The sequence below is a fragment of the Schistocerca serialis genome, chromosome 6, assembly GCF_023864345.2.
Source record: "Schistocerca serialis cubense isolate TAMUIC-IGC-003099 chromosome 6, iqSchSeri2.2, whole genome shotgun sequence".
Classification (NCBI taxonomy): domain Eukaryota; kingdom Metazoa; phylum Arthropoda; class Insecta; order Orthoptera; family Acrididae; genus Schistocerca; species Schistocerca serialis.
Window position 1 is genome coordinate 489,117,357 of NC_064643.1, and position 15,996 is coordinate 489,133,352.

Genomic DNA, 15,996 nt, shown 5'->3' on the forward strand with positions numbered 1-15,996 from the left:
TCCCCTCCCCCGGGTCTCGCCGCGGCGGCCGCCGCGCGCCCCCCCCCCCGCCTCCCCTCCCCCGGGTCTCGCCGGAAGGGGCCGCCGCGCGCCCCCCCCCCCCCGCCTCCCCTCCCCCGGGTCTCGCCGGCGGCGGCCGCCGCGCGCCCCCCCCCCCGCCTCCCCTCCCCCGGGTCTCGCCGGAAGGGGCCGCCGCGCCCCCCCCCCCGCCTCCCCCCCCGGGTCTCGCCGGCGGGGGCCGCCGCCGCCCCCCCCCCCGCCTCCCCGGTCTCGCTCGCGGTGGCCGCCGCCGCCCCCCCCCCCCCTCCCCGGTCTCGCTGGCGGGGGGCCGCCGCCGCCCCCCCCCCTCCCCCGTTCTCGCTGGCGGGGGCCGCCGCGCCCCCCCCCCTCACCGGTCTCGCTGGCGGGGGACGCCGCGCCCCCCTCCCGGTCTCGCTGGCGGGGGCCGCCGCGGCCCCCCCCCCCGGTGTCGATGGCGCCCCCCCACCCCTCCTCCCCTCCCCTCCCCTCCCCCCCCACCCGGTCTCGCCGGCGGGGGCCGCCGCGTCCCCCCCCACCCCCCGGTCTCGCGGGCGGGGGCCGCCGCGCCCCCCCCCGCTCCCCTCCCCCCGGTCTCGCCGGCGGGGGCCGCCGCGCCCACCCCGCCTCCCCTCCCCCCGGTCTCGCTGGCGGGAGCCGCCGCCCCCCCCCCTCTCCCCCCAGGTCTCGCTGGCGGGGGGGGGGGGGGGCGGCAGTCTCGCTTCTCGATTGCCACGCAGTATACTGAAGTTATGGCTTGTTATGACAGCTTGGATGTCATACTGCCATACAGTGTATAGCGTGGGATTTACATGTGATATGCAAAATTGAATTTAATTCTTTTCCAACATTAATCGGTTTCGCATTAGCACATCTACTAAGTTTCGCTGCCATACAATAATTACAACCGACACTTGACTTACGTGAGTAGCTGCACTTAAGCTATAACTTCCTGATGTAGTACATCTGACGACAGACCACTGACGATTTCCGATCAGTAAAAGGAAACGAGTGTGGTAAAATAATTCCTTATATTAGTAGCTACTTAGACGACTTCGGAATACCCGAAGTCACAAGACACTTGTTAGTTTTGAGGTGTGTGTTCCATTATTGGGAAAATGTTTTCGTATGGTCTGTACTCTGCATCTCGTCGGTCAGTGGTTAAGTGGCAGTTTGATGATTCAAAGTTCAGGGGTACGATCCCTGGTCAGTTCTACAATTCGTCACTTATCACTGTTTCACCTCTGACAACTATATTTAATGCGAAAAATGTCACGTTGAACCGTAGTTCGGGTAGCACCTTAATCTGTATGTCCAGCTGTAACTGACTGAGCAAGTGTGTCTAATGATCGGCAGGACAAAGCGCTCACTACCACTAGCAGGACTGGGCCTGCAACGCAAGGCAGTCTCGCCATGTGCCGACACCCGTACTTGAGGGCTTGCCTGACCTCACATAACGAATAAAGTGGGCTCTGTTAATTAAATTTAGATTAACATTCCTACGGAATACTGGTATCTTCGGTACAATCAACACATCGGTGTACTTTAATTATTAGTGTTAATTTTATTTCGATGTTTGTATCACTAATTGCAGTATTCCTCGTCAAAGAGAAATCGGAGTGGACAGACACATTCACAGCCAGATTCCTTACGTAAGTCCCGGTAGTTGACCTACGAAACGATCATCACAAGAGATCTGGAAATCTGAACGGTCTCTCTTCTTAAAAGGGGAGAAATGATACTGAAAACGTCTGTATTAGCAACGGTTGATGCCTAAGTAGGGTGGGAAATCTGACACCGCACCCTCTCAGATTTATTTATAAGTTGGCACAGTGGATAGGCTTTGAAAAACTGAACACAGATCAATCGAGAAAACGGGAAGAAGTTGTATGGAACTATGAAAAAAAAAATAAGCAAAATATACAAACTGAGTAGTCCATGCGAAGATAGGCAACAGCAAGGATTGTCTGAAGTCAGAAGCGCCGTGGTCCCGTGGTTAGCGTGAGCAGCTGCGGTACGAGCGGCTCTGGGTTCAAATCTTCCTCCGACCGTAAGATTTTATTTTCAGAAAATTATCAAAATTCAGGTACTCATATATAATCAACTTCGCTCTCCAAAATTCCAGGACATGTTCAGATTTGCTTGGACATATGCAGGATTTGACGGTCTACACACGGAAAAACTTGAAAACGTTAAAAACATATGTTTTGACAGAGCACAGGGAAAAGTGTGCGACTATGAAACTGTTGGATTCATTTGTTGCAGTTTGTGACACTCTTGTTTTCATCACTTTTTTTGGGCGTAATTCTCACATCAACAAGGAAACCTAAATCGGGCAATGTAGAAGAATCTCTTAACCCATTCGCCAAGTGTAAAAGTTAGGTGGGTCGACAACATATTCCTGTCATGTGACGCACATGCCCTCACCAGTGTCGTATTGAATATGACGTGTTTCCCTGTGGAGGAATCGGTTGACCGATGACCTTGCGATCGAATGTTTTCGGTTCCCATTGGAGAGGCACATCCTTTCGTCTACTAATTGCACGGTCTTGCGGTGCGGTCGCAAAACACACTAAACTTATTACAATGAACAGACGTCAATGAACGAATGGACAGATCATAACTTTGCGAAAATAAAGAAAAACATTTCACCTGAGGGAAGACTTGAACCAACGACCTCTCGTTCCGCAGCTGCTCACGCTACCACGGGACCACGGCGCTCCTGAGATTAGATTACCCTTGATGTTGCCTATCTTCGCATGGACTACTCAGTTTGTATATTTTGCTTATTTTTTTCATAGTTCCACACAACTTCTTTCTGTTTTCTCGATTGATCTGTGTTCAGTTTTTCAAGGCCTATCCACTGTGCCAACTTGCAACTAAATCTGAGGGGGGGGGGGGGGGTGCGCGATGGGGAGGTTCCCTTGTGAGGAACGTAAGCATGATGAAGTTTCGGTGTTCTAACTAGCAGAACTTGGCCAACGACTATTCTCAGCAGCTGTCAAAAGACTTAATTCTTGAGGTCGAAAGCTTGCTGATTACCAATCTTTCTGCATAGTATCGCCAAAGTGTTGCTGTCCATTAATGCTGTAGTGATAAAGCGCCACTATCTTAACAGGGGGGCGAGCAACTGTTTCGAGCAGGAGCGTTGTTTAGTCTGCCCAGCTACGTCACAAGAAGCACCTATTGGTCGTTTTCCAATGTTACTCCAACCCTTCCCAGGAGCACTTTCAAATAAATGGCAACGTAGCGCTGACGCGGCTGGGAACGTTGATTTTACACAAAATGTCTTTATCGTTAACGGAATGCTGAAAATAGTGATACGCCCCCTTAGATACCTGTGTGGTAATAAGTCATCACAACTCCCCCATACCCATCTCCCTTTCTCGCGTAGACCGAACTCTCACCTCTGATTTGAACTCCCTAATGGCACGGGCTTATATCAAGAGGCTTCTCTTAACATTTAAAGGTTAAATTTAGCTTATACAGTAACGGTATGTTGTCCGTTTCCTTAGGGTTGTCTGCAAAATATTCTAGGCTGCAAGCATCTCTTTGGGGGTTGTTCTAGGCAATCTCAATTCTGACAATTTGAGTTTCAAGGTGAACCTTTTCCATTATGTATTGAGTATTGCAATACCTGACCTCATCGTCATGTTTCTTACATAAATTCCGAACCCTTTGCCAGTATGGGGATTGGCTGCCGTGATATAGACCGAGAGGAAATCATAATTAAGTCCACTGAGAAAGCATCAGCAGGAGATGCTCCAGTGTCGTAATTTAAACAAAGTATCAATCTATCCAAACAGATTACTCGCTGGGGTGTTGAAACCAATCTTAGGGCTGAGCAAAATTCCACCGCTTCACTGATCTTTGATCGTTGATACCTTAGCTTCAGCGGCCCGACGTTCAGCGATGTCAAACGCCTAAAGGGTATAAAGGGTTCCTAAAATGATCAACTGATTGGTTGTTAACATTGTTTTTTCTAACCGGTGTGACGCCCCGAAAAGCCTATAATTGGTTATCTTAGTCCACCAGCTCAACGTGAGGCTGTAAAGAGTGAAACGACATTTCGAACTGTACGGCTTGGAAACAAACAACTAATATCTTACTGCCAGCCCTTGCCGTACCTAATGTTTTGGATTCATTTCCTAATAAGGTCGTGATATTACTTGGCCTTCACATTTATAGTGGACTAGATCCAACGTTATCAGAGATTAAGAACAATGAGGTAGCTAAACTATTTCAATAAGTCAAAATGTTAGTTTTTGTTCAAAATCGTATGTCTCCGAATATTCTTCACTGGTTGCTTTTAAAATTTTTAGACGATGTGGCATATGAATATGAGCGTGTTTTATATACATACTGGAGCGCCACAAGCGAATACGCTGTTAGCTAAAGAGCCATGTTTGTTTGTTCAAAATATTTCATCTCCGTAAGTTCTTCATAGATTGCTTCGAAATTTTGACACAATGTTGCATTCCAATACGTGAGCGTTTGTGTGTACCTGTTTGTAATGTACGTTATATATAAATAAACGAAAAATCGCGAAATCTGCGTTTCTTACATACTTAAATTTCTACAGGTTATTGTAATAAACGTTCAGGCACATACAGAGTATGTAGCGAAACGTTGTTAATAAGAGTAATATTTATGACTCACAACAATACTATTAAACAGGACATGGACAGCAAGATAGAAGACAATGGACATAGAGGATAGGAGGAGATGTAGAGTGCGGGGAGAAGATGCTTCAAGAGAGGGGGAGCAGATGATAGACAGAGGACGGAGGAGGTGATGGACAAGGAAGGGTACGAGAATATGGGCAGAGACAGGAAGAGGAGGTTATGTGGCGTATCGAATTCCCATACACATTAGAAAACGTGTGCTTTCTTGTCTTCCTTTTCCACTTAACCAGACTGGGCCACAGTAACGCGTGGCCGAGTATTACTTGATTAATAAATAAGCTCAAACGATTAAAAATGGGTAAAAAGTACCCAAAATAGCAGAAGTGTCTGCATATTTGAGATTTATTACTCGAAGGGACAGAATGATCATGAAAAAGCACAGCTGCAAGTAATCAAATGTTCAAATGTGTGTGAAATCTTATGGGACTTAACTGCAAAGGTCATTACTCCATAACCGAGCACACTACTTAACCTAAATTATCCCAAAGACAACGCGCACACGCGCGCGCGCCCGAGGAAGGACTCTAACCTCCGCCGGAACCAGCCGCACAGTCCGACTGCAGCGCCTTAGGCCGCTCGGCTAATCCCACGCGGCTGCAAGTAATCACAAGACTCACAAAATATCAATAAATATAACACGTAATTGGGAGAAAACTGCCAGCGATACAGTGTAATGATGGCGCAAAGCTGTAGAACACGATTACCTTAGCGGCGGTATGGAGGCGTCACTGATCGGGATGCAGTCGTAATTACGAGTTGCTCTCGTGATTACAGGTAATCTGATTATCACGACTAGCAAGCAGAAAGTTCATTAACTGACGAGTGCAAATGGAAAACGTTCTGTGTACCAAATCTGACGTTCGTCAGGATAACAAAAATGTCTGTCTAAACCTCACTGATTCGTACGCACAACACTGACAATCGTTCTGATTCCACAGAATGAAGTTGCTCACCGCATCACAGTTAAACAAGAGACAAAATAAAACATAAATTCTTTATAAAGAATGCTGTAAGGAAACTGTTCTATGTCCTAACAAAATAGTTTTTATAAGTTGATACTTGCAACTAATCAAAAACAATTAGCCATTGTTAATGAAACTGTTTACGCAAACAGCGCCGTTACCGGTTTCGAACTGACACATTTATATTCAGACGGCACTCCATATTTATATTACATTTGTTGTTTTTACATTGGTTGGAAAAACGCCAACAACTAATGTAAATTACGACAAATTTAGTATAACCATGAACAGCCGTCTGTCCGTTCGAAGCCGGCAACTGTGCTATTTGTGTAAATAGCACTATTAACAATGGCTAACTGCGGTTTTCTTCTTTTTACCAATGAACGTGCATTTTTATACAGCCAAGGTCTGATTGTTTTCGATAAAATAACAGCAGTAATTTTTGTTCCCACGGTCATCAATATCTAGGCACTGCGTTTTATTTGCGATGATACTAATACAGAAATACACATAGGCTTTTAACTAGTAGAACGCTAGTCAACGGAAACAATATTCTATGCTTTTTAACTTACGGAACTCCTGGAGAGACACATCTTCACACAGGCTTTGCGCCGTCTGTTAGTGCGCGTTTGAAACAATTCCTCAATGTTTCGCCCTTTGGCTCAAACTAAGATCATGGATCAGGATACCGAGAATACAGCAGAACTGAAAAGCGTTTGTAGGAAAATGACACTTGGAAACTTTTCCATTTCCACTCGTCAATGCTTTCTCTAAGTAGACAGTGATCTTTTACCTAACTTCCTGATGCCTTTAGCACACAGTCTTCAACACGGCTTCTAAACGGTCGGATCATATGGTCTGGAACACTGCTGATTTCGTGGAAGTCTTGAAGTAAGCAAATAATTCAAATCTGTATAAGAGTATAATATCCGGAACAAAGGTTAAAAGAGGTACCGTTCAGATAAAGCTGACTGATATTCGAATGCCGATTTGAGTCCTCCTTTAAACACTCAAATTTTTCCTGGTTCTGTTCATTACTTTCGCTGTTCGTAGGTAGGTATCTTCCGTTCAGGAACCAGGTCACCACTACGAGAATTGTGTTGAACAGTTGTGCAGGATGTCGGAAGTAACAATGAAAGCAACACCTTTTCGAAATATTTCAAAATCTGACCATAAAAGCATATTATTTACTTAGATATTGCTTAACATACACATGTGGAGAGGTTTCAATAATGTTGTACAGGTTGATATTCGTCATGTCTGCCATGACACGTAAAAGCAAAACTGACACCATTTAGCCGGCCGAAGTGGCCGTGCGGTTAAAGGCGCTGCAGTCTGGAACCGCAAGACCACTACGGTCGCAGGTTAGAATCCTGCCTCGGGCATGGATGTTTGTGATGTCCTTAGGTTAGTTAGGTTTAACTAGTTCTAAGTTCTAGGGGACTAATGACCTCAGTAGTTGAGTCCCATAGTGCTCAGAGCCATTTGAACCATTTGACACCATTTACAAATGCCACAGATACAAACGAAACCTGATGTAATTTACTGCTTTTGTTAAGAATGTTCGTATAAATTTTCTTCCTTATATTATTAAAATGTAGCTTTTTGTCTCTCCTGGGATTCAAGAAGTGAAAGTGGACGAATCCCCAAGTGTACCCCTGACACTTACCACTGGTCTGGAGATACTGTCAGCCACTGAATCAGCATCTTGACGACAGAAGAACGCGAGTCTGTGACGCAGAGGTGTTGCTGTGGAAGATGTGTAAAACATCCAGTTTAGAAAAAACTCGCCAACTGCGCAGAGGGACCTGCTTTTCGTGGCCAACAAACTGAGGTCACTTTCAGAGTTTTGTGGAGACGGCCCATTTACGTTAGGCTACCGACAGGGCTAACTTCTTCTAACGGCCAGAACCGCTTTCTGACTCGTCTCTGGCCAATTCACCCACTAAGAAACCTTCAAACTGAGCACAAAAGGCTCCCTTACAACGTAAACCATCCCGGCAGAAACTGCTAACGTCTAAATTTATTGCAGTTACAGCTTCTAAAATTATCGGCAACACCTTATTACAGGGCTTCATTACTCTCTACTTCGCATTTCCCGACTACCCTCACAACTCACATAAAATCTCAAACTATTGAAAGTACAAGTTAATTGAAGAGTGGAAACATCTAACGTTAAAAGTGCCACGTTTTCCAAAACGCGCGTTTAGTGCTATTGCGTTCTTGGTTCTAAGATTAATGCTCTGACCTTGTTTCAGGTGCCAAATGACGGAGAGAACGTTTCAAACACCAATAGATAGCGTATGGTGTTCATGTGGATCAGTAATTCCCTCTGGAGTTCAAAGAGCAATCCACGTCTACGTCTACATCCACACGTTTACTCTGCAATTCACAATCAGGTGGCTGGCAGTGGGTTCATCAACCACCTTCAAACTACTGCTCTACCGTTCCACTCTCGAAAAGAGCCCATGAAAAACTAACGCTTAAATCTTTCCGTTTAAGCTCTGGTTTCACTTATTTTATTCGATGATCATTTCTGCCTATGAAGGTCGGCGTCAACAATGTACCTTCACACTCTGAGGAGAAGGTTGGTGACTGAGGTTTCATGAGAGCGCTCTACCGCAGCGAAAATGCCTTTGTTTTCATGAATCCCACCGTAATTCGTGTATAACATATGTGGCACTCTCTCCACTATTTCGCGATGGTAAGAAACGAGTTGCACTTCCTTGAACTTCTTAGATATCCTCCGTCAGTCCTGCCTGATGCAGATGATTCGTCCTCCACCATTTAGATAGCACACAAGCTTTTGGTGAGTGAGCACAGCTTTTTTCAGCTGCAAAAAGAGGTTTTGCTACTACATAGAACCAAGAAAAGATAAGCAAGGCCCTTCTTTAGCAACATTTGCAAAAGGCTGTTAAGACAGCGTTCTAATGTATGAAATTGATATCTTTGATTTGTGATAAAAATTCCTAATGTGAAAACTAAAATAGGAAAAATGTCAGCGTACTGAATAGAGGAAACCCCAGGTCTGACGTATGTCATACCGCATTTCATCTGAAAGACCACCCATGTTTATCAACTGTGAAACAGATCTATTAAATTTTTGCCTCTTCAACACATGGAATTCTACTGTCAACTTCGCAACATCTAATTCAAAGAAAGACTTGTGCAAGGAACGCAGGTTAATGCTGAGGTTTTTCTTGAAATTAATTTTGTTATTCTCTTGCAAGAAATTTAAGAAATATGAGAAGACTTTTGTAGACCACAATTCTACTATTCAGAGCACTACCGCTGTATTTCAGTACTTTAATTACCACAAATAAAACGTATTACCTCAGTTTACGTGATATTTGAAATGAAATGTGTCTTAACACATTCTGATAAATTATTTACTTTCTAATATGTCTCGTAAGTTTTTGCAGTGATGAGACTAGCAATACAATTCTGTGGTATAAAAATACTCTGAATATTTTACGATACAAATAAATTTTGTACAAAAACAAATGGCTTGATTTCCTCCTCCTGACATGCGAGATTTGGCACTTCGAACTTTCTTTCGCTTCCTGCGACTATCGTTGCTAGCCTAAGAGACGTTTATAACTAGCTGTCACCAGCCACACGTTGGTGTGGCTCAGTCTGGCAAAAATGGGAAAGAATAAAAGGGAAAGAATAAAAGGGAAAGGACACGTTTCTATTACGGATGGGAAAAGGATACGTATTTCAATGTCTTCCTCTACCTTGCCCCTATCACTCTAACCCCCAACACTCTCTTTGTCCATCTCCTTCCCCATCTCTGTCCATCGCTTCGTCCCACCTACCTCGGTCCATTTTCTCGTCCCCCTCTCTCTGTACACCGTTTAATCCTCCCTTTCTCTGTCTTCTCACCCCTCTCTTTCCATCTCCTCTGGCTACCTCTCTGTGACCATCTCCTTTTCTTGCACGACTCTCTCCATCTCCCGTTACAGCCCCCCCCCCCACCCCCCAAGAATTCTCTCACTGATCTCCAGCATTGTTCATTGGTCTTGCAGATGCAGATTCTGTTGTAACATTTTAAACAGAAACCGATATGCAATAAATACTTCCCTGTTTAACAACTTTTCACTCTCGTGCATTTTGTTTCCAAATGTGCATAACGCGTAAAAATGTGGAGTACGACGGTGCGGCTCTTCTAGGGATTCTTGATGAGAACTTTATACGGGGTGTTACAAAAAGGTATGGCCAAACTTTGAGGAAACATTCATCACACACAAATAAAGGTGTTATGTGGACCTGTGTCCGGAAACGCTAAATTTCCATGTTAGATCTCATTTTAGTTTTGTCAGTATGTACTGTTCTTCCTCGATTCACCGCCAGTTGGCCCAATTGAAGGAAGGTAATGTTGACTTCGGTGCTTGTGTTGACATGCGACTCATTGCTCTACAGTACTAGCATCAAGCACATCAGTACGTAGCATCAACAGGTTAGTGTTCATCACGAACGTGGTTTTGCAGTCAGTGCAATGTTTACAAATTCGGAGTTGGCAGATGCCCATTTGATGTATGGATTAGCACGGGGCAATAGCCGTGGCGCGGTAAGTTTGTATCGAGACAGATTTCCAGAACGAAGGTGTCCCGACAGGAAGACGTTCGAAGCAATTGATCGGCGTCTTAGGGAGCACGGAACATTCGAGCCTATGACTCGCGACTGGGGAAGACGTAGAACGACGAGGACACCTGCAATGGACGAGGCAATTCTTCGTGCAGTTGACGATAACCCTAATGGCAGCGTCAGAGAAGTTGCTGCTGTACAAGGTAACGTTGACCACGTCATTGTATGGAGAGTGCTACGGGAGAACCAGTTGTTTCCGTACCATGTGCAGCGTGTGCAGGCACTATCAGCAGATGATTGGCCTCCACGGGTACACTTCTGCGAATGGTAATACTGTGTCAATCCTCATTTCAGTGCCAAAATCAAATAGTAAATTTTCACATTCAACAACTGTGGGCTGACGAGAATCTGCACGCAACTGTGCAATCACGTCATCAACACAGATTTTCTGTGAACGTTTGGGCAGGCATTGTTGGTGATGTCTCGATTGGGCATCATGTTCTTCCACCTACGCTCAATGGAGCACGTTATCATGATTTTATACGGGATACTCTACCTGTGCTGCTAGAACATGTGCCTTTACAAGTACGACACAACATGTGGTTCAAGCACGATGGAGCTCCTGCACATTTCAGTCGAAGTGTGCGTACGCTTCTCAACAACAGGTTCGGTGACCGATGGATTGTTAGAGGCAGACCAATTCCATGACCTCCACGCTCTCCTGACCTCAACCCTCTTGACTTTCATTTACGGGGGCATTTGAAAGCTCTTGTCTACCCAACCCCGGTACCAAATGTAGAGACTCTTCGTGTTCGTATTGTGGACGGCTGTGATACAGTACGCCATTCTCCAGGGCTGCATCAGCGCATCAGGGATTCCGTGCGACGGAGAGTGGATGCATGTATCCTCGCTAACGGAGGACACTTTGAACATTTCCTGTAACAAAGTGTTTGTTCCACATTAATGCATTAACAAATCTACCAAGCGTCTCTGCCATACGCTGGCTGAAGCCCACACTGGACCTCCGTGAGAAGCTGGACATCGCTTATAACTACCCGGTGCATCGCAAGTTACCTGAAAAAGTGTCGTGGTGTTCCTAAATTATTACTTTTGCCACGAAAGGCTAGTGATGGTGTAAGAGTATTTCCGCAGAAAACTGTAGGGGTTAATTGAGTAAGGGCCTTAATAAACTTTTTCTCCTGTTGGTTTTCGCTTCCCGATGACCAGCTTGGAGCCAGCACCTGCGAGTTTCAGGATATTCAGACGGCGGGCCGGGGTGTTTTAACGAGGTCGCAGCCGCAGCAGTGCCCTGTACAGCGCGGCGGCAGCGGTCCGGCTCGCAGCTCATTAGCCGGCGGCGCACGCGGCCGACACAGTCGGCGCTAGCACACACACGCGGCGCGACTGCTGAAGAGCCGCGCAAACAGCCCGCTCCGCCCCGCTATGCCCTGCCCAGCTCTCCAAACACCAGCCACTTCCCGGCCTGGCCTCACACAAGCGCAGATTGCGTGACCCACAACTGTTTTACGTAGTATACGAAGGCGACTCTCAAAACTGTCGACAACCGCACACTCACAGTATTAGTGCGAACACACGAGCTCTTTTCGAAACGACATAGTCCTACAGCTCCATGACAACTCTGAAATTAACACTAAATTTTTCAGGAAACACTAAATTTTTCTGGAAACACTAAATTTTTCTGGAAGCACTAAATTTTTCTGGAAGCACTAAATTTTTCTGGAAGCACTAAATTTTTCTGGAAGCACTAAATTTTTCTGGAAACACTAAATTTTTCTGGAAACACTAAATATCCAAAGGAGTTGGTACACCTGCCTAACATTCTGTGGGGCCCCACGAGCACCCAGAAGTGCCTCAACACAATGTGGCATGGACTCGAAGAATGTCTGAAGTAGTGCTGGAGGTAACTGACACCATGAATCCTGCAGCGCCGGCCGCTGTGGCCGAGCGGTTCTTGGCGCTCAGTCCGGAACCGCGCGACTGTTACGGTCACAGGTTCCAATCCTGCCTCGGGCATGGATGTGTGTGATGTCCTTTGGTTAGTTAGGTAAAAGTAGTTCTAAGTTCTAGGGGACTGATGACCTCAGATGTTCAGTCTCATAGTGCTCACAGCCATTTGAACCAATCCTGCAGCGTTGTCCACAAACCCGTAAGAATACGAGGGGCTGGAGACTACTTGCGAACGCTACGTGGCAAGACATCCCAGATATTCTCAATGTTCACGTCTGGGGAGTTGGGCAGCCAGCGGAAGTTTTTAAACTCACAAGAGTGTTCCTCTAACCACTCTTCAGCATTTCTGGGCGTGTGAAATGTCGCATTGTCCTGCTGGAATTGCTCAAGTCCGTCGTAATGCACAATGGACATGAATGGATGAAGGTGATCTGACAGGATAGTTACGTACGTGTCACGTGTCACCTGTCAGTCGATTTAGACCAATAACGGGTCCATATTCCTCCAACTGCACACGGATTACACAGCCTCCACTAGCGTGAACATTCCCTTCTGACATGCAAGTTCCATGGGTTCATGAGGTTGTCTCCTTACTCGTACACACCCATCCTCTCGATAAAATTTGAAACTTGACTCGTCCGGCTAGGCGACATGTTTAGTGTCAGCAACAACACAATACAATGTCGGTGTTGACGGGCCCAGGAGAGGCGTAAATCTTTGTATCGTGCAGTCATCAAGGGTACACGAGTGGCCTTTCGGCTCCGGAAGACCATATTGATTATGTTTCGTCAAATGGTTCGCACGCTGACACTTGTTGATGGCCCAGCATTGAAATCTGCAGCAATTTCAGGGAGGGTTGCAATTCTGTCACGTTGAACGATTCTCTTTAGTCGTCGTTGGTCCCGTTGTCGCAGGATCTTTTTCCGGTCGCAGGGATGTCGGAGATTCGATGTTTTACAGGATTCCTGATATTCGCAGAATTTTTCGTGAAATAGTCGTACGGGAAAATCCTCACTTCATCGCTACCACAAAGATGCTGTGTCCCATCGCTCGTTCGCCGACTACAATACCAGTTTCAAACTCACTTAAATCTTGATAACCTACCTTCGTAGCAGCCGCAACCGATGTAACAACTGCGCCAGACACCTGTTGTCTTGTATAGTCGTTGCCGACCACAGCGCCGTATACTGTCGGTTTACATATCACTATATTTGAATACGCATGCCTACAGAAGTTTCTTTGGCGCTTCATCATATTTGGGGCTTTCGTGGACGCTCGTTAACTAATTGCCCGTTGGCTTCCGTCAACGATTCTTCGAGCGATGTTTGTAACTATTTTCTTTACGTTTAGGCTGGACGAGTGGCTAGCATTCGCAAAGGTTCAGTTTCCATTGCAGGTCGCTGTCAAATTTTCTACGCTGCACCATATTATTACACTCCTTATGATCGTGTCGCTCTCCTAGCTAGGTTATTAATTATATAATCTGTTGTAAATAAAAACAAGAACCTTTCTCGCCGCGCTGAGTTGCCGCGTGGGTTGAGGCGCTATGTCACATTATGAGGCTCCTCCCGCCTGAGGTTCGAGTCTTCCCTCAGGCATGGGTGTGTGTGTATGTTCTTAGCATAAGTTAGTTAAAGTAGTGTGTAAGTCTAGAGACTGACCTCAGCAATTGTGTACCTTAGAAATCAACACACATTTGTATATTTTCTAACTTTGCTAGTAAATACCCTAGAATCATTCTTGAAGATGAAATGAGCTCATATAATCGCCGCACTTCTTTTTATGTTCTTAGTTTTTTGAAACTAGTTCGGTGGATCTGTAGCGTACTTCCTTTGAAATACCTATATAATATTCACCTTTCACTTCCATCCATTGCCCAGACGACACTGTCAAATGGTGCTGATCACACTGTGGTGTATGGGAAGCTCTCATCGTTAGTGAGTGTAGCAGGGTATAGAGTGACTTAGACAAAATTTGTAGTTGGTGTGGTGAACGGCAGCTAGCCCGCGCGCGGGCGTCCACGGGGGACCGAACCGCACTAGAACCCTGGGTTCTGTATGGGGCGGCGGTGGGGCGAATTGACTGCTGTATCCATTGTAGGGTTGTGAACCACTGAGGGCTACGGCGGGGACGAAGCCTCTACATTGTTTCTTGGACCCCAGTTCCATACAGAACAATTCAATACAATACAATACAATAACATCACCAACAGACCAGTCGACTTGGCCAGTCTTGGAAGGGTGGAAATGTCCCTGACTCAGGTGACATCATACGACTAATACACGTTCGAAGCCACCGAAGTCTCCTGACAGACGTATCCTGTGGTTACTGTTTCTCTACTGAGAACACCATATTATCAATGTACCTTCCACTAGGAATGTGGAATGCCCTCAACTACCCTGATATGACTTTCAGAATGATGGAGCAAAGGAATCACTCATCCTTTCAGGCTTTATTGGAGCGATACTAGATATCAGCTAGTGCCTAGCGATTGTCAATGCTAAAAAATACAAGAAGTACACAGCCAGGCGATAATATAAAAAGCTATAACCCGTGGCATAACCTTTATCGCTTATACATTGGATTACATAGCACCATTTCATAGTTTCAATGCATTTCCCAGTACGTTAGGCCCCTGTTTTTGGGGATTCTCTCACAGTTTATTCAAGATAAATACTTAAGATTCGAAGTTGTTTTTCAAATAGACAGTAACTGCTTTTTCTATGAATGTTACGTATTGCGTATTTCACACATATGACGCCATGCAACTGACCGACGTGTTCTCTTCATGAACAGGCACTTTATTTCAGTTTCTACGAGGGCCAATAAAATATGAACTCTCTTTTTTTTAAAAATCTCTTATTTTACATGTCTGAAAGTTTTACAGTGTGTAAATACATCATTTATGAACGATATTTTCATTTCTACACATAATTTCCATCCCTCTGAATTGCCTTACGCCATCTTGGAACCAGCGCCTGTATACCCGCACGGTAAAATGATGGACCAACCTGTTGGAGCCAGTGTTTGGCAGTGTGAGTGTGCACAAGGGAGTCATCTTCAAACCTTGTTCCACGAAGAGTGTCTCAGTTTCCTGAAGAGATGATAGTCACATGGAGCCAGGTCAGAACTGTAAGGCGGGTGTTTCAGTGTTGTCCATCCGAATTTTGTGATCGCTTCCATGGTTTTTTGACTGACATGTGGCCGTGCATTTTCGTGCAACAGCAAAACATCCTGCTTTTGCCGATGTGGTCGAACACGACTAAGTCGAGCTTAAGTTTCTTCAGTATTGTCACATATGCATCAGAATTTATCGTCGTTCCAATTGGCGCGATGTCCACTAGCAAGAGTCCTTCGGAATCGAAAAACACCGTAGCCATAACTTTTTCCAGCAGATGATATGGTTTTATCTTGGGTGAATTTGCATGATGCCACTCCATTGATTGCTTATTCGTCTCTGGTGAAAAATGATGGAGCCATGTTTCATCACCTGTCACAATTCTTCCAAGAAACTCATCTCCACCATTCTCATATTGTTCCAAAAGTTCACTGCACGCCGTTTTTCTTGTTTATTTGTGAGCCACTGTCAGCATCCTGGGAACCCACCTGGAACAAACCTTTTTTAACGCCAACACTTTCAGTATTCTACAAACACTTCCATCCTCTATTCCAACGTAGCATAACAATTCGTCCACTGTGATGCGTCTGTTAGCAGTCACCAATTCGTTAACTCTCTGCACATTGTCCGGAGTGTGTGCGGTATGAGGCCTGCCACT

General features: G+C 45.6%; 1 protein-coding gene across 1 annotated transcript in view; it reads left to right on the forward strand.

The window, feature by feature from the left end:
- Positions 1–15,996, forward strand: part of LOC126484949 (uncharacterized) — a 31,308-nt gene that overhangs the window by 12,453 nt on the left and 2,859 nt on the right. The window lies entirely within an intron of this gene.